The sequence below is a fragment of the Tamandua tetradactyla genome, chromosome 8 (genome assembly GCF_023851605.1).
Source record: "Tamandua tetradactyla isolate mTamTet1 chromosome 8, mTamTet1.pri, whole genome shotgun sequence".
In the NCBI taxonomy this organism is placed as follows: Eukaryota; Metazoa; Chordata; class Mammalia; order Pilosa; family Myrmecophagidae; genus Tamandua; species Tamandua tetradactyla.
Window position 1 is genome coordinate 92,018,278 of NC_135334.1, and position 17,460 is coordinate 92,035,737.

The 17,460-nt window shown below is 37.6% G+C and overlaps 1 long non-coding RNA gene and 1 pseudogene across 2 annotated transcripts in view; one reads left to right on the forward strand and one right to left on the reverse strand.

Moving 5' to 3' along the window:
• Nucleotides 1-17,460, reverse strand: part of LOC143644725 (uncharacterized) — a 171,575-nt gene that overhangs the window by 46,164 nt on the left and 107,951 nt on the right. The window lies entirely within an intron of this gene.
• Nucleotides 12,442-17,307, forward strand: LOC143643677 (cell division cycle-associated protein 7-like; annotated as a pseudogene).

Sequence of the window (17,460 nt, forward strand, 5' to 3'; positions counted from 1 at the left end):
AAGTAAAACCCTTATTTGCAGATGACATGATACTATACTTGGAAGATCCTGAGAACTCTACAACAAAGTTACTTGAGCTAATAAGCAAATTCAGCAAGGTGGCAGGATATAAAATTAACATGCAAAAATCAGTAACATTTCTATACACAAGCAATGAGTTAGCTGAGGAGTCAGTTAAGGAAAAAATTCTATCCAAAATAGCAACTAAAAGAATCAAATACGTAGGAATGAACTTGACTAAGGATGTAGAGGACTTGTACACAGAAAACTACATAACATGGTTAAAAGAAATCAAAGGAGATCTAAATAGGTGGAAAGACATTCCCTGCTCATGGATAGAAAGGCTAAATAGAGTTAAGATGTCAATTCTCCCCAGATTGATCTACAGATTCAACACAGTACCAATTAAAATTCCAACAACCTACTTTGAAGATTTGGAAAAGCTAATTACCAAGTTCATCTGGAAGGGAAAGAGACCCTGAATAGCTAAAAGCATCCTAAAAAAAAGAAGAACGAGGTGGGGGGATTAAGACTCCCTAATTTTAAATCCTATTATAAAGCTACAGTGGTCAAAACAGCATGGTACTGGCACAAAGACAGAAGCATTGACCAATGGAATCAAATCAAGAGTGCAGAAATAGACCATCAAATCTATGGTCAACTGATTTTTGACAAGTCCCCCAAATCCTCTGAACTGGGACAAAATAGTCTTTTAAATAATTGGGCATGGAAGAACTGGATATCAATAGCAAAAAAGAACAAAAGAGGATGCCTATCTTAAACCCCACACAAAAATTAACTCAAAGTAGATCAAACACCTAAATATAAAAACTAGCACCATAAAGCTTCTAGAAGAAAAAGATGTCCTTTAATCCTGTATAGATTATCGTAATGCTTGCAAACATCCTAGAGTATATTAACCAGATAATCAAAAAGTATTGGCAAAGTCCCCTGAGAGAGGGGGAGAAAGACTGTGGAAGTATTAAACCTTACCACCAGGCAATCTCCTGTTACTGTGTCAAACTTTAGGGCACCCAAATCCATAGGCCATGCCCTCCCTCGATCATGAGGCTTACTCTTGTGAAGCTTATGTAGGTAGCATAAAATCTTAGACTACCTATAGGCATGCCTAAGAGTTACTTCTGGAGGACCTCTGTTGTTGCTCAGATGTGGCCTCAGTCTCTCTAAGCCCAACTCTGCAAGTTAAATCATTGCCCTCCCCTCTATGTCAGACATGACATCCAGGGGTGAAAGTCTCCCTGGCGAAAGTCTCCCTGGTGACGTGGGAGAGGACTCCCAGAGATGAATCCAGACCTGGCACTGTGGGATCAACAATTACATCCTGACCAAATGGGGGGAAAGAAGTATAATTAATAAAGTATCAGTAGCAAAGAGAGTCCAAATAGAGTCGAGAGGCTACTCTGGAGGTTGCTCTTATGTAAGCATCAGTTAGACCTTGCTACCTATCATAACATGCCAACTCCCAATCAGGACCATTCCTGCCAATCCTAAAGAACACCTAGGGCAATATATAAGATTCCACAAGGGCTCCAGGCACTAGAGTAACTTGCCAGAAACCTACAACTTTTGGATAGGTCCCTGGTCCAATAAGTCCTGAAACCTAGCCCAGCCTCTCCAGAACATCAGATAGTTCCATCTCCCTGTCCCACATTAGTGACAGACCCTTCTAATATCAAAAATTTAGAATGGTCATAGCCCAAACAACCCTAAAGAGAAGGATGGGAAGATCAAGGGTGATAGCGGAGTTTTACAGAGAAGACAGGATTTAACAAATGAATGTGAATGCTGAATAATTAAATTGATATCTCTTTTAGTCTCCAGTATTTTATAGCAGCTAGAAGTAAAAACCTGAAATTGTGAAATTGTAACCCATGTCAAAGTCTGAAATATGTTCTACAACTAATTATGGTGCCGTGCTTTGAAATTCATAGCTTTTTTGTGTATATGTTATTTTTCACAAAAAAAAGAAGGAAAAAAAGTTGATTGTGATGATAAAAAAAAATATTTAAGCCCTCTAGCCTTATATATTCTAGAACAGCTAGAGTAAAAAATATGAGACGATCATATGGTAGCCAATGGCAAACTCTGGGATCTGTACTGTAACTACTTGTTGAAGAGTGCTGGGAAAACTATTGCTTTTTTATTTCATTGCTTTTTATATATGTTACACCATACAATAAAAAAGTTAAAAATTAAAAAAAGAAAACCTCCCTACAAAGAAAAGCCCAGGACCAGATGGCTTCACAGGAGAATTTTACCAAATAATTCCAAAAAGAATTAATACCAAACCTGCTCAAACCCTTCCCAAAAACTGAAGAAAACAGACACTACCTAAATCATTCTATGAAGCCAACCAATGCCCTAATACCAAATCCTGGCCTTTTGATATAAAGATACTACAAGAAAAGAAAAGTACAGACCAATCTCCTTAATGAATATAGATGCAAAAATTCTCAACAAAATACTCGCAAGTCAAATCCAATCACACATTAAAAGAGTTATACAAGACCAAGTGGAATTTATTCCAGGTTTGCAAGCCTGGTTCAACACAAGAAAATCAGTTTATGTAATGCAACACATTAACAAAAAAAGAGAAAAATTACATGATCATCTCAATTGCCACTGAAAAGACATTCAACAAAATCAGCGTCCTTTCTTGAAAAAAAAATACTCCAAAGGACAGGAATTGAAAGAAACTGCCTTAACATGATAAAGCACACATTTGAAAAACCCACAGCTGACATTGTACTCGATGGTAACAGACTGAAAGCCTTTCCTCTAAGATAGGGAATGAAACAAGGATGCCTACTTTCACACCATTATTGAAAATTATGCTCAAACATCTAGCTAGAGCAGTCAGGAAAGAGAAAGAAATAAAAGGCACCTGAATTGGAAAGGAAAAAGTAAAACTCTCATTATTTGAAGATGACATGATCCCGTATTTAGAAAATCCAGAAAAAAAAAATGACAAAACTACTTGAGCTAATAAACAAGAACAGCAAAGTGGTAGGATGCAATATCAACATGCAACAATCAGTAGTGTTTCTATTCACTATTAAGGAGCTATATGAGAAGTTAACTAAGAAAACAATATCAACTACAAGAATCAAGTATCTAGGAATAAACTCAACCAAGAATGTAAAGGACTTGTACACAGAAAACTATAAAACAATTGCTAAAAGATATCAAAGAAGACCTAAATAGGTGGAAAGGCACTCCATGATCATGGATAGGAAAGCTAAATGCTATTAAGATGCCAATTTTAACCAAACTGATTTACAGATTCAATGCAATACCAATCAAAGACATAGTAATCAAAACAGCTTGCTACAAGTACAAAGATGGACACATCAACCAGTAGAATGGAACTGATATTTCAGAAATCAATCCTTATGTTTATGGCCAACTTATTTATTATAAGGGTGCCAAACCCACTCAATGGTAAAAGAATAATCTCTTCAACAAATGGTGCTAAGAAACTTGATGGTGATATGTAAAAGAATGAAGATTCACCCCTACCTCACACCACTGAACATCATCAAAATTAAGCACACTTGTGCATCGAGGACTTTATTAGGACACCAAAAAGTCAACCTACACAATGGAAAAAACATTTGGAAACTACACTTCTGATAAGAATTTATATCCAGAATATATAAAGAAATCCTACAATTCAGTAAAAAAGACAACCCAATTTAAAAATAGGCAAAAGGCTTGAATCTACATTTCTCAAAATAAGTAATACAAATGGCTAAAAAGCGCATGAAAAAAAAAAGCCCAACGTCCTTAGCTATTAGGAAATTGCAAAGCAGAACCATAATGACATACTATTTCTCACTCACTACATTGGCTACTATTAAAAATTACAAATGTGGGAGAGTATATAAAGAAATATGAACACTTATTTATAGTTGGTAGGAATGTAAAATGGTGCAGCCACTGTAGAAAACAGTTTCACACTTCCTCAGAAAGCTAAATATAGAACTACCATATGATCAAGTAATCCCACCGCTAGGTATATACCAAAAAGATTTGAAAAAAGGGACTTTGACAGATATATGCACACAAATTTTCATAGCTGCATGATTCAAATTTATCAAAAGATGGAAGTAACCCAAGTATCTATCGACTGATGAATGGATAAGCAAAATGTGGTATATACATACAATGTAAAATTATTCAGCTGTATAAAAGAATGAAGTTCTGATACATGTGACAATATGGATGAACCTTGAAAAATAAGCCAGACACAAAAGGACATATAATGTATGATCTCACTGATATGAAATAATTAGAATAAGCAAATGCTTAGAATCAGAAATTAGGTTACCAGGGGCTGGGGTGGGGCTAGGAAATGGAGAGTTTAAACTTAAATTGATTAGAGTTTCTATTTAGGTTAATGGAAAAGTTTTGGTAATGGATGGTGGTGATGGTAGCACTACATTGCAAATGTAATTAACAACTTTGAATTATATATTTGAATGAGGCTGAAGGGAAATTTTAAGTTGTACATATGTTTCCAGAATAAAAATTTAAAAACAAAAACCATAGGAATATAAAACACAGTTAACCATAATGGAAACCATGAACAATAGTTAATGGTATAATTGTAAAAATGTTCTTTCATCAAGTGTAACAACTCTGTTACAATAATGCAAGGGGTTAATAATAGAATAATAGGGTGCAATTGAGAATTCTGTATTTTATGCATGATTTTTCTGTAAACCTACAACTTTTCTAATAAAAAGAAAATAGTCTAGGTGATGTCATCAACATGGTAATATAAGACAATTAATGATAACCTTTCCCCAAGATTCAGTGGAAAAAAGGACAACTCTTACTTCTTCAGAACTTTGGAGGGAGTCAAAGACTAAAGGAGGCTCCCACAAATGCTACCTGAAGGAGAAAAAAATGTTAGGAAGGAAACCTATGTCCCAGATCGGACAGTTCTCTTCCCTGCTCATTAGCTGGTCCCACCAAGCTCAGTAAGTACCCACAGGCAGTGGCCTGGATCCCTCCCATATCTCACTGGGACACAGACAATAAAATCTCTCAAAGCAGTGAGACTCCCACCTATATCAAGACACAGAGACAAGGCCTACAGGAAGCCACAACAGGACTCAAGGCCCTAGGGAGAGTGGAATACAAAAGGGCAGCAAGGAAGAACCTTCAAATGGAGGATTAGGGAGTGTGCCACTTTGAAAGGATTATGTGCCCTAGAAAAGCCACGTTTCACCCCTAATCCTTCATGTGGAGGCAGCTGTTTCTTTCAATCCTTATTCAATGATGTAGACTGAAATATTTTGATTAGATTATCTCCGTGGAGATATGATACACTCAATTGTGGGTATTAACTTTTTCATTGGATGAAGAGGTGACTCCACCCATTCCAGGTGGGTCTTAATTAGTTTACTGGAATCCTTTAAAAAAGGAAACATTTTGTAGAGAACTTCAGAGTCTTGAGAGAGTCGTGAGAACTACAAGAGCCGATGCAGCCAGAGGACTTTGGAGATGAAGAAGGAAAATACCCCTGGGAGAGCTTCATGAAACAAGTACCATGGAGAGAAAGCTAGGAGATCTCACCATGTTCGCTATAAGCCTTTCTAGTTGAAAGAGAAGCCCTGAACACCATGAACCTTCTAGAACCAAGGTATCTTTCCCTAGATGCCTTAGATTGGACATTTCTATAGCCTTGCTTTAATTTGGACATTTTCACAGTCTTAGAACTATAAACTAGCTACTTAATAAATTCTCCTTTTTAAAAGCCATTCCATTTTTGGCATATCACATTCCAGCAGCTAGCAAACTAGAACAAGGTGGAAAAAGCAGAATCTCACCCAAAGCAACAAGTATCTAGGTAGAAACTTTACAAACAAACTGGGGACCCAGGAGACAGGGAAGGACATTTCAAGGCCCAGGTAAATGAGTCATCAAAGAATCTGAGAAAACATGGACAGAGACTGTAACTCTTGGTGTCCATCCCCTGCCCTTGAGGGAAACAGCAGTGGGTGGCCAGATTACTGCCTGGGCAAAAGCTGCAGACTGGGGTGGCTGTGGGAGCCCTCTACTCCAAGCACAGAGGGAAACACAGCTAACACTGAGCCACATTTTGGCTGGTAAGGTGAGAGCACAGGAACTCCATAGTTTTAGCCACACTTGATCAGATGCTGCAGGGCTCCAGGAGGTAAACAGCTTCTGAGAACAAAGAAGCAACTGAAGACTGCCATCTGCTGGGCATACTAGGAAGTGCAGAGGAAGACAGTAGGGCTTTTCAGATCTTCTCCAGACCCTATCCAGGCCCATCAGAGCTGATCTACAACCCATGCATGGATATCCAGCCCTGTTTTAGCTGGGAAATACCAGTGACCCAACTGTCAAAGTCATGCCCTAATAGACACCCAGGCAACAACTAAATCCTAGATAAGAAAAAGAAACTAATCTTCAAAACAGATCCATCAAGATAATCAGATGGCTAGATATCAGCAAAAAAAAATCACAAAGCACACTAAAACACAGGAATAAATGTCCCAGTCAAAGGAACAAATCAAAAAGTCAAAGGAGACACAGAATCTTGAACAGTTAATCAAAGATAGACAAACAAATCTCCTGAATAAATTCAAAGAGATGAAGGGAAATGTGTATAAAGAGTTAAAGGATAGTTAAGGAGACACTAGGAGAGTATAAGGAAGAATTTGAAAGAATACATAGAAAAATAACAGACATTATAGAAATAAAAGACACTGTAGATGAAATTAAAATATACTAGAGACACACAACAGCAGATGTGCAGAGGGAGAATAAAGGATCAGTGAGCTTGAAGACAAAGCAACCTAATTAGAATATACAAGAGAACAGATGGGGAAAAAATGGAAAAATTTGAGCAGGATCTTACAGAAATGATTGACAAAACAAAGTGTGTGAGCATACGCACCATGGATAACCTAGAAGGAGAAGGGTAGGGAAAAGAACCAGGAAGAATATTCATAGAAATAATGGCTGAAAATTTCTCAACCCTTAAAAAAGGCATAAATATGAAAATCCAAGAAGCACAACATACTCCAAACAGAATAAATCCAAATAGACACACTCCAAGACATACTAATCAGACTGTCAAATGCTGAAGCAAAGGAAAAATTCTGAAGGCAGTGAGAGAAATGCAATTCACCACATACAAGGGAAACCAAATAAGACTAAGTGTTGACTTTTCATCAGACACCATGGAGGCAAGAAGGCAGTAGAAGGATACATTTTAGATACTGAAAAATAAAAAAAAATTTCAGTCAGGAATTATCTATCCAGAATAGCTGTACTTCAAAAATGAGGGAGCGTTTAAATATTCATGATGAACAGAAGCTGAGAGATTTTGTTTTTAAGAGACCAGCTCTGCAAGAACTACTCAAGGGAGTTCTGCTGGCTGAAAAGAAAAGACAGGAGGAAAAGACCTGGAAGAGGGGACAGAATTGAAGAATATTAATAAGGTAACTTAAAGGATAAAAAAAGAAAATAAAACAAACCTGAAAAATAAAAGCTGAAGGATAAGATGGTTGAAGTAAGTACTGTCTTTACAGTAATAACTTTAAATGTCAATGGAGTAAGCACCCCAATTAAAAGACATAGATTGGCAGAGTGGATTTTAAAAATATGATCCATCTATGTGCTGTTTACAAGAGACTCATTTTAGACCCAAAGATACAAATAGATTGAAAGTGAGAGGACAGAAAGAGATATTCCACTCATCTAGTAAACAAACAAACAAAAAAGCTGGGGTACTATACTAAAATTGTACAAAATAGACTTTAAATGCAAAAATATTATGAGATAAAGGATACTGTATATTAAAAGGGGGGAATTTACCAAGAAGAAATAAAAATCATTAATATTTATGTAACTAATCAAGGTGCCCCAAAGAACATGAGGCAAACACTGGCAAAACTGAAGGGAGTAATAAATAACTTTACAATAATAATGAGAGACTTCAACACACCACTTTCTCTAATAGATATAATATCTAAAAAGAGGATCAATAAGGACATAAGAATCTAAAATATAACAAATTAACTAGACCTAACAAGCATATATAGTATACTGCACCACAAAAGAGCAGGACATACAATCTTCCAAAGTGCTCATGGAACATTCTCCAGGATTGTTTGAATTTGTTAATGTTGCTGGAAATGTAATATAGCAGAAATGGGCTGGTTCTTATAAAAGGAATTTGTTAAGTTACAAGTTTACAGTTCTAAGGCCATAAAAATGTCCAAACTAAGATATCCAGAGAAAGATACTTTGACTCAAGAAAGAGCTGATGACATCTAGGGTTTCTCTTGTCACATAGAAAGGCACATGGCTACACCTGCTAGCTCTCTCTCCCAGCCTCGGACTTCCCTAGGTGTGTCTTCTTTCTAGATCTCCAAACTTCTTTCTCTTTGTCAGCTCTGAGTCTTTTCCAAAATGGTTCACTGTTTTTTTTTTGCATGGACAGGCACCAGGAATCAAACCCGGGTCTCCGGCATGGCAGGCGAAAACTCTGCCTGCTGAGCCACCATGGCCCACCCCAAAATGGCTCACTCTTAAAGGACTCTGGTAAGTGGATTAACACCCACGTTGAATGGGCAGAGATCCATCTCCATGGAAAGCAACTAATCAAAAGATCCAACCAACAACTGGGTGGGTCACATCTCCACAGAAACAACTTAATGGAAAGATTCTCAACAGATTCAATGCAATACCAATCACAACTCCAACAGTCTACTTTATTGAAATAAAAAATCTAAGTATCAAATTTATTTGGAGTGGAAGGAGCCTCAAAGATAAAAAAAAATCTTGAAAAAGAAGAATAAAGTGGGAGGACTTACACTTCCTGAGTTTAAAGCATATTGTAAAGCCACAGTGGTCAAAACAGCATGGTACTGGCATAAAGATAGACATGTTGATCAATGGAATCAAATTGAGAGTTCAAAAATGGACTATCAGATCTATTGTCAACCTATTTTTGACAAGGCTCTCAAGTCCACTCAACGGGGACAGAACAGATGCTTCAATAAATGTGCTGGGAGAACTGTATATCCATATTGAGAAAAAGAAAGAGAACCCCTATCTCACACCCTACACAAAAATTAATTCAGAATGGACCAAAGACCTAAATATAAGAACCAGTACCATAAAACCCCTAGAAGAAAATATAGAGAAGCTTCTTCAAGATCTAGTGTTAGGTGGTAGTTTCTCAGACATTACACTCAAAGCAAAATTAATTTTTAAAAAAAAAGATAAATGGGACCTCCTCAAAATGGAATACTTCTGTCCTTCAAAGAACTTTGTCAAAATAGTTAAAAGTTAGCTGACTCAATGGGTGAAAATATTTGGAAACCACATACCTGATAAGGATTTGATATCCAGAATATATAAAGAAATCCTACAACTCAACAATAAAAAGGCAAAGAATCCAATTTAAAAATGGGCAAAAGACATGTTTCTTGAAGATGACTGCATAATGATATAGCTTTCGAAATGGGACTGTATGATTGTGAGAACCTTGTGTTTGATGCTCCTTTTATCTATGGTATGGACAGATATTTAAAACATATGATTAAAAATAAATAAATAATAGGGGGAACAAATGTTAAAATAAATTTAGTAGATTGAAATGCTAGTGATCAATGAAAGGGAGTGGTAAGGGGTATAGAAAAAAATAGGGGAAAGTAAGGCTAGTGGGTAGAGGGAAATACTAGCAGTCAATGAGAGGGAGGGGTAAGGGTATGTTACATATGAGTTTTTTTCTTTTTTCTTTTTATTTCTTTTTCTGAATTGATGCAAATGTTCTAAGAAATGATCATGATGATGAATCATCATGATGTATATTGATTATATACCAAGAATGGAATGCTCATATGTTAAGAATGTTCATGTTTGTATGCTGTTATGTTTGAAAAATAATAAAAAATAAAAAATAACTTTAAAATGGGCATAAGACATGAATAGACATTTTTTCAAAGAAAATATACAAATGGGAGAAAAGCACATGATAAGATGCTCAGCTTCATCAGATATTAAGGAAATGCAAATCAAAACACAATGAGAAATCATTTCACATCCTCTAGAATGGCCTCTATTAAACAAACAGGAAACTACAGGTGTTACAGAGAATGTGGAGAAACAGGAACACTTACACACTGTTAGTGGGTATATAAAATAGTACAGTTGGTGTGGAGGATGATTTGGCAGTTCCTCAGAAAGCTAAGTATACAGTTGCCTTACAATCCTGCTACTTGATATATACACAGAAGATGTGAAAGCAGGGATGCAAACAGACATCTGCACACCAATGTTCGTAGCTACATTGTTCACAGTTGCCAAAAAATGAAACAACCCAATTGTCCATAAACAGATTAATGGATAAACAAAATGTGGTATATACATATGATGGAATATTGCTGAGCAGTAGGAAGGAATGGAGTCCTAAGGCATGAGACAACATGGATGAAACTTGAGGGCATTTTGTTAAGTGAAATAAGTCAGACACAAAAGGACAAATAGTGTATGATTTCACTAAAATGAATTAATTATAATACATAAACTCATAAACATAATATCTAAAATGTAGATTACCAGGATACAAAATGAGTCTAGAGAATGGGGAGCTATTGCTTAATATGTGCAGAATTTTTAACTAGGCTGAACTTAAATGTTGAGAAATGGATAGAGGTGACAGTAGTATATTATTGTGAGTATAATAAACAATGCCGAATTGTGGGTGAATGTGGTAAAAAGGGGAAGTTTAGAGTCATGTACATCACCAGAAGGAAAGCTAGAGATTAAAACTTGGGAATGGATAACAGTGAATCTTGTGGTAGCCAACAACTGTGATTAACTGTACAAATACTTAAAAGTGAACTAGAACAAATATATTACATAATTGCAAGGAGTTAATAATAGCGAGGTATATGGAAAAAAAAGTACCTATTGCAAACTATTGACTATAGTTAACAGTAATATCTTAATTATCTCGCATCAACAGAAACAATTGTTTGTGTAACCACACAAATAGTAGGGGTTAATAAGGGGGGGAGATAAAAGGTATGGAAGTTTTGGGTTTATTTTTATTCCTTTTTCTGAAGCAATGAAAATGTTCTAAAATTTATCATGGTGATAAATGCACAATTATGGGATGATACTGTGAGCTGTTGGTGGATTGAATGGTGTGTGAATATATCTCAATAAAATTGCATTAAAATAAAATAAAGAAAAGCAAAAGGGTGTTATAGAAATTTCAAATATATAATGGAGTATTTAGAGAACATAGATGAAATGGACAAATTTCTATAAGAAATAAAATTGACTCAAGAAGACATACATAATCTAAATAACCTATCTGGGTAAAGGAATTGAATTTACCAAAAAAAATAAGTCCCAGTAAGAAAAGGTCCATTGGCTTCACTGATTAGTTCTACCAAACATTTAAAGAAGAATTAATGCCAATTCTTCACAAACTTAGCCCAAAAAGAGTAGAGGAGGGAAAACTACCAAACTCACTATAGAAGGCCAGTATTACCCTGATACAAAAGCCAGACAAAGAAATAATAAGAAAAGAAATCAAAGCACTAATATTTCTTATGAATACAGATACAAAACCCTCAACAAAATAATAATGAACTGAATCCAGCAATATATAAAAGGATTATACACCACAAGCAAGTGAGATTCACCCCAGGATTGTAAAATTAATTTAACATCCTAAAATCAATTAGTGTAAATATACCACAACAAAGGAATAAAGGACAAAAATCATCAATCATCTCAACAGACACACACACACACACACACACACAATATTTGACAAAACCCAACACACCTTCATGATAAAACCACTGAACAAATTAGAAATAGAAACTTTCTCAAACAGATAAAGATTTTTATATATAAAGCAGTACCACTTTAAGCATGTGGGAAGCAGCAGGCTGACAAGCGCAATCTGCTGGGCAGGACAGGAAAGGCACAGAATTAAGAGGCTTCACAGGAAAGACTGGCACCCTGCTGGGACTCATTTTCCCCCCCACCCCCACCCCCTCCAGGAACTCTTGATACTGATCACACACACTTCATGAGTCCTGGGCCTGTCTTGTCTGGGAAAATCTGACTGGAGTTGATCTTATCTAGGTAGACCCTCCTCCCAGAACCAGATTAGAAGAGCCAGGTAGAAATTGTTAGAAGTTAACAAAAGGAGTATTCAAAACATTTGGAGGAAAATATGGCAAAAAAGATGAAGGATATAAAGAAGACACTAGATGACCACAAAAAAGAACTCAAAAGCTTCCAAAAACAAATGGAAGGTGTTGCCACCCCACTGCTTGGTTCCAGCTCCTCCAGCTCGGTGGCACGCTGCTGCTTGACGCCACATTCAGAGCACTGGCTTGGGCGCCTGCTGCCAGCATGGACATTTGCTGCATTTCACAAAAGGATCTTGAAGTAAAGAAGAACTTCAATAAATTCAGATATATGAAGTTGATTTCTATGGAAACCTCCCCATCCTCTGATGACAGCTTCACTTCTCATAATTTTGCAAACAGAAACCTAAATTCAGGTCAGATATCAGTGAAGAACTGGCAAATGTTTTTCAGGAGGTCTATGATAATGAATCTTTCTGCAGCTTTTCAGAAAGTGAGGTGCAACATGTATTAGACCAGGAGTTCCAGGAAGATGGCCAAATAGGATAGATCGAGTGGAGCCCTGCTCCAAGGAAAAGTTAGAGAAGGGATGGGAGGGTGACCAAGACAGTGATTCCAGAGTGTAACTGACCCGGGACTGTCTTCTGCATCACATAGGGTGGCCCTGATTACAAAAGCTGAGGAACTGAGAAGCAGAGAACCACAGCCTAACATGGAAACCTGGAGCACTCAGGAGTACACGGATAGGGAGATGGGGCTAAGAAATAAGCCAAGCCACATTCCTTGAACATGCTACCCTCACCAGTGCAGTCACATGACCCATGACACAACCCACACCCCACACATCTGCACCTCATCACCTAACCCCACTCCCTGTGCTCCAAGCACCCCTGCCTCACCAACCCCTTGTGTGCATACCTGCCACAGACCTAAGTGCAGCCCAACCCACCTCTCTTGCACCCCTCCCTGCCCCAACCCTGCCCCCTTGAGCTCTCCACACAAGTACATCAGTTTATGGCACTCCTAGACCCATGCATGCACATGACCCAGACACACCCCATAGCTCTGGGAAAGCACTGACCTGTGCAGCCTGGTCACATCCGCCCCTAGCCCATGCAGGCATAATGCTGACCTGCTGCCATAGCTCTGCACATGTGCACAAAGGACCCCATGCCCTAGACCAGTGCACACCAGGGCCACACCTCCCAGACCTGTGCACCCACACAGGCACATCCTCCCTGGCCACATGGCACCAGTGTAGCATCTCTAACCTGTGCTTATACCTGTGCTGCAATGCATCACCTCACTGTTTTGCCCTGCCCTATGCCCTGCATCCTGCTACACATCCATCCCACAAACATGAGGCTTTAAACAACTAAAGGAAATCAACTTCCAAAGTAAATGAATCAAGATATTTACATGAGGCAAAAACAACAGAAGATAACTAAGCATATTACAATGCAGACAGATACCGCCAGATTACCAACCAAATTAGAACACCAGAGAGACACAGATATCGGAAAAACCAATCAAAGGTATTCATATAAGCCTACTAAATAAAGTAAGTGGGATGGCTAATGACATAAAGGAGATCAAGAAGACACTAGAAGAGCATCAAGAGGAATTTGAAAGAATACATAGAAAAATAGCAGATATCACAGAGATTAAACATTCGGTAGACTAAATAAAAAACATACTAGAGATACACAATAGCAGATTTGAAGAGGCAGAAGAAAGAATAAGCAAATTAGAGAATAGGATAGTGGATTTTGAACACAAAACAACGAATGGCAAAAAAAAGATGGAAATTTTGAATTGGATCACAGGGAAATGATGGACAAAACAAGTACACAAATATAAAAATTATTGGTGTCCCAGAAGGAAAGGAGATGAGTAAAGGGCTAGGAAGAGTAGTTGAGGAAATTTCCCAACCCTTATAAATGACATAAATATACAAGTGAAAGAAGCTCAACAAATTCCAGATAGAATAAATCCAAATAGGCCTATCCCAAGACACATACTAATCAGTCTGTCAAATGTTGAAGAGAAACCACAAAATGACTCATCATCAGAGTTGGCATGAAAAATACTGCCCAGTTCTTAACTAACCTCTGGCCTTGGTTTGGGTTTCTGTAAAAATCCATAATGGGTCTAACACATCTTTTTTGTCTTTTCAGTGTTTTAAAATTTATAAAGACCTGTTTTGCGCCCCAGCATATGATCTATCCTGGAGAATGTTCCGTGAGCACTACAGAAGAATGTATACCCTGGTGTTTTGGGATGCAAAGACCTATAAATGCTAAGGCTAATTCTTTTATCAAGTTGTTTAACTTCTCTATTTCCTGTTGATCTTATATCTGGTTGTTCTATCTATAGAGGAGGGTGGTGTATTGAAGTCTTCTATTATTGTTGAAACATCTATCCCTCCCTTCGGTTTTGCCAATGTCTGACTCATGTACTTTGGAGCTTCTTGATTGGGAGCATAAATAATTATGATTGTTATTTCTTCTTGGTGAGTGTCCCTTTAATTAATATATAGTGTCCTTCTCTGTCTCTTATGATGTCTTTACATTTAAAGTCTATTTTTTCTGATATTAGTATAGCTACTCTTGCTTTCTTTTGGTTACAGTTTGCATGGAAAAATCTTTTTCCATCCTTTCAATTTCAATCTATTTATTTCCTTGTGTTTAAGATGAGTCTCATGTAAGCACCATATAGCTGGAACATATTTCTTAATCCATTCTGCCAATCTGTATCTTTTAATTGGTAAGTTTAGTCTGTTAACATTCAAAGTTATTACTGAAAGGCCTTTCTTGAATTCACCATTTTATCTTGTGGATTTTATTTGTCAGATCTATATATTCTTTTCCTTCGTTCTCTTTTTATTCCTTAAGCTACCCTTACTGGTACTCTTCAATTCTGTGCCCTCCTCCAGACCTCCCTCTCCTGTCTTTTTTTTTTTTTCCAATTGGCAGAACTCCCTGTAGTATTTCTTGTAGGGCCAGTCTCTTATTGATATATTCTTTCAGGATATGTTTGTCTGTGAAAATTATAATCTCTCTCTCAATTTTGAAGGATGGTTTGGCTGGGTACAGAATTCTTGGCTGTAAGGCTTTCTCTTTCAGTATCTTCAATATATCATACCATTGCCTTCTTGAATCCATAGTGCCAGTTGAGTAGTCTGAAGTTAGTCTTAAGTGTTTACCCTTGTATGTATGTTCTACTTTGCCAGCTGCTGGAATGCGACATACCAGAAACAAAATGGCTTTTAAAAAGAGGAATTTAATAAGTTTCTAGTTTACAGTTCTAGGACCGAGAAAATGTCCCAGTTAAAACAAGTCTATAGAAATGTTCAATCTAAGACATCAAGGGAAAGATATCTTGGTTCAAGAAGGCTGATGAGGTTCAGCATTTCTCTCTCAGCTGGAAGGGCACATGGCAAACATGGTGGCATCTGCTGGCTTTCTCTCCAGGCCTCTTGTTTCATGAAACTCCCCAGGAGATATCCTTCATTTCCAAAGGTCACTGTCTGGTGGACTCTGTGGTTCTCTCAGTGTCGTGGCTCTGCTCAGCTCTGCAGTGGCTTTCGTGTCATTCTCAAAGGGAACTCTATACTTCGTGGTTCTGCAGCCTACTGAAGCTTTCTCCAAAATACTTCTTGTTTTATGGTCTTCCAGTAAACTAATCAATACCCACTTAAAATAGATGGAGATGTAATCAAGCTTAATATTTACAGTTGATTGAGTCATATCTTCATGGAGATAACCTAATTAAGTTTCCAACCTATAGTACTGAATAGGGATTAGAAGAAACCATTGCTCTCACAAGATTGTTTAGGATTAAAACATTGCTTTTTTAGGGTAAATAAATCCTTTCAAAGTGGCACAATGTAGTAGATTATTTTTCTCTTGCTGTTTTCAGAATTTTCTGCATCTCTTCAACATTTGACAGAATGATTAGTATGTGTCTTGGGAAAGGCCTATTTGGATTTATTCTATTTGGAGTTTGCTGAGCTTCCTTCACTTGTATATTTATGTGGTTTCTCAGAGAGTAAGATACAAGATGGAATGAGACTGCAGTTAGCCAGCAGAAGCTGCAGGACCTGAAGTCAGTACTGATATTCTGGAAGTCTATGGATGGCCATGACATTTCCAACATGAATACCAGGGGAGCAGCTTACAAAAAAAAGCTGCCCCCCTCACTCCAGTCCTCAGGGAATTCTGTGACTGATGCCAGTTCTGATTCAGATGATAAAAATGGCATGATTTTTGGGAGAAGAGGGCTTTAAATATAAATCAAAACAAAGCAATACTTGCAAAACTCATATCAGAATTAGAGAGCTCCCCTGCCTAATTCTCTGGAAGAGTTTCACCACCAGGCCCCAGTTCACAATCCAAGACACCCCAAAGATGTACATTCCCAGGTACTGCTTCTAGGAGACATCCTGAATGGAGCACACATTCTCTAACCAAGTCAATATCACAGGTTCTTGGGTCCCCTAGTATTCTTCCCACAGAGGAATAAGAAGAGGAAGAGGAGGAAGAGGAAGTTAAATACATTTTGGTGGGAAAAAAGGAAGATCATGGACAGCTATATGAATGAAGATGACTTGCCCAGAAATTGTAACCCAGGATCCTTGTCCTCCCTCACATAAGTGCTCAGTGGAAGAAGTTAGAGAGGAAGAGTTGGAGAACATCTGCAGCAACTCTCAAGAGAAGATATATAACCATTCATTGGGATCTACCTGTCATCAATGTTGCCAGAAAACTACCGATACTAGAACAAACTGCAGAAACCCAGACTGTTGGGGTTCTCGAGGCCAGTTCTGTCGGCCCTGACTTCAAAACCATTATGGTAAACAATTCAAGAACATCCATCTGGATCCTAGCTAGCACTTTCCTCATTGTCATTGAATTTGTAAATACAGTTCTGCACACAGCATGATAGATGATGTGCAACTGGGGTCCTTGTGTATGTATCCAAATACCATGACTTTAGGAATGTGTATGCATACTTGAAATGTCTGAAACAGGAATTTGAAATGCAAGCATAACACCTGGAAGATTCACTACTTGGCTTTCACTTCTCAAATTGTGTTAAACTTTTCGATTTTGGCAGTGGATTGAAATTCCAGTTAAGAATTTTGATGATCAGTCTGTTTCATGGGAGACTCAAATCAAGTTAGTCTCTTTAGACATACATTCTGGGGCATGGAGATATATTGCTAGTTATTCTTTACCCTCCTGCAGTTTCTCCTCTCCTTCTCCACCCTCACCCC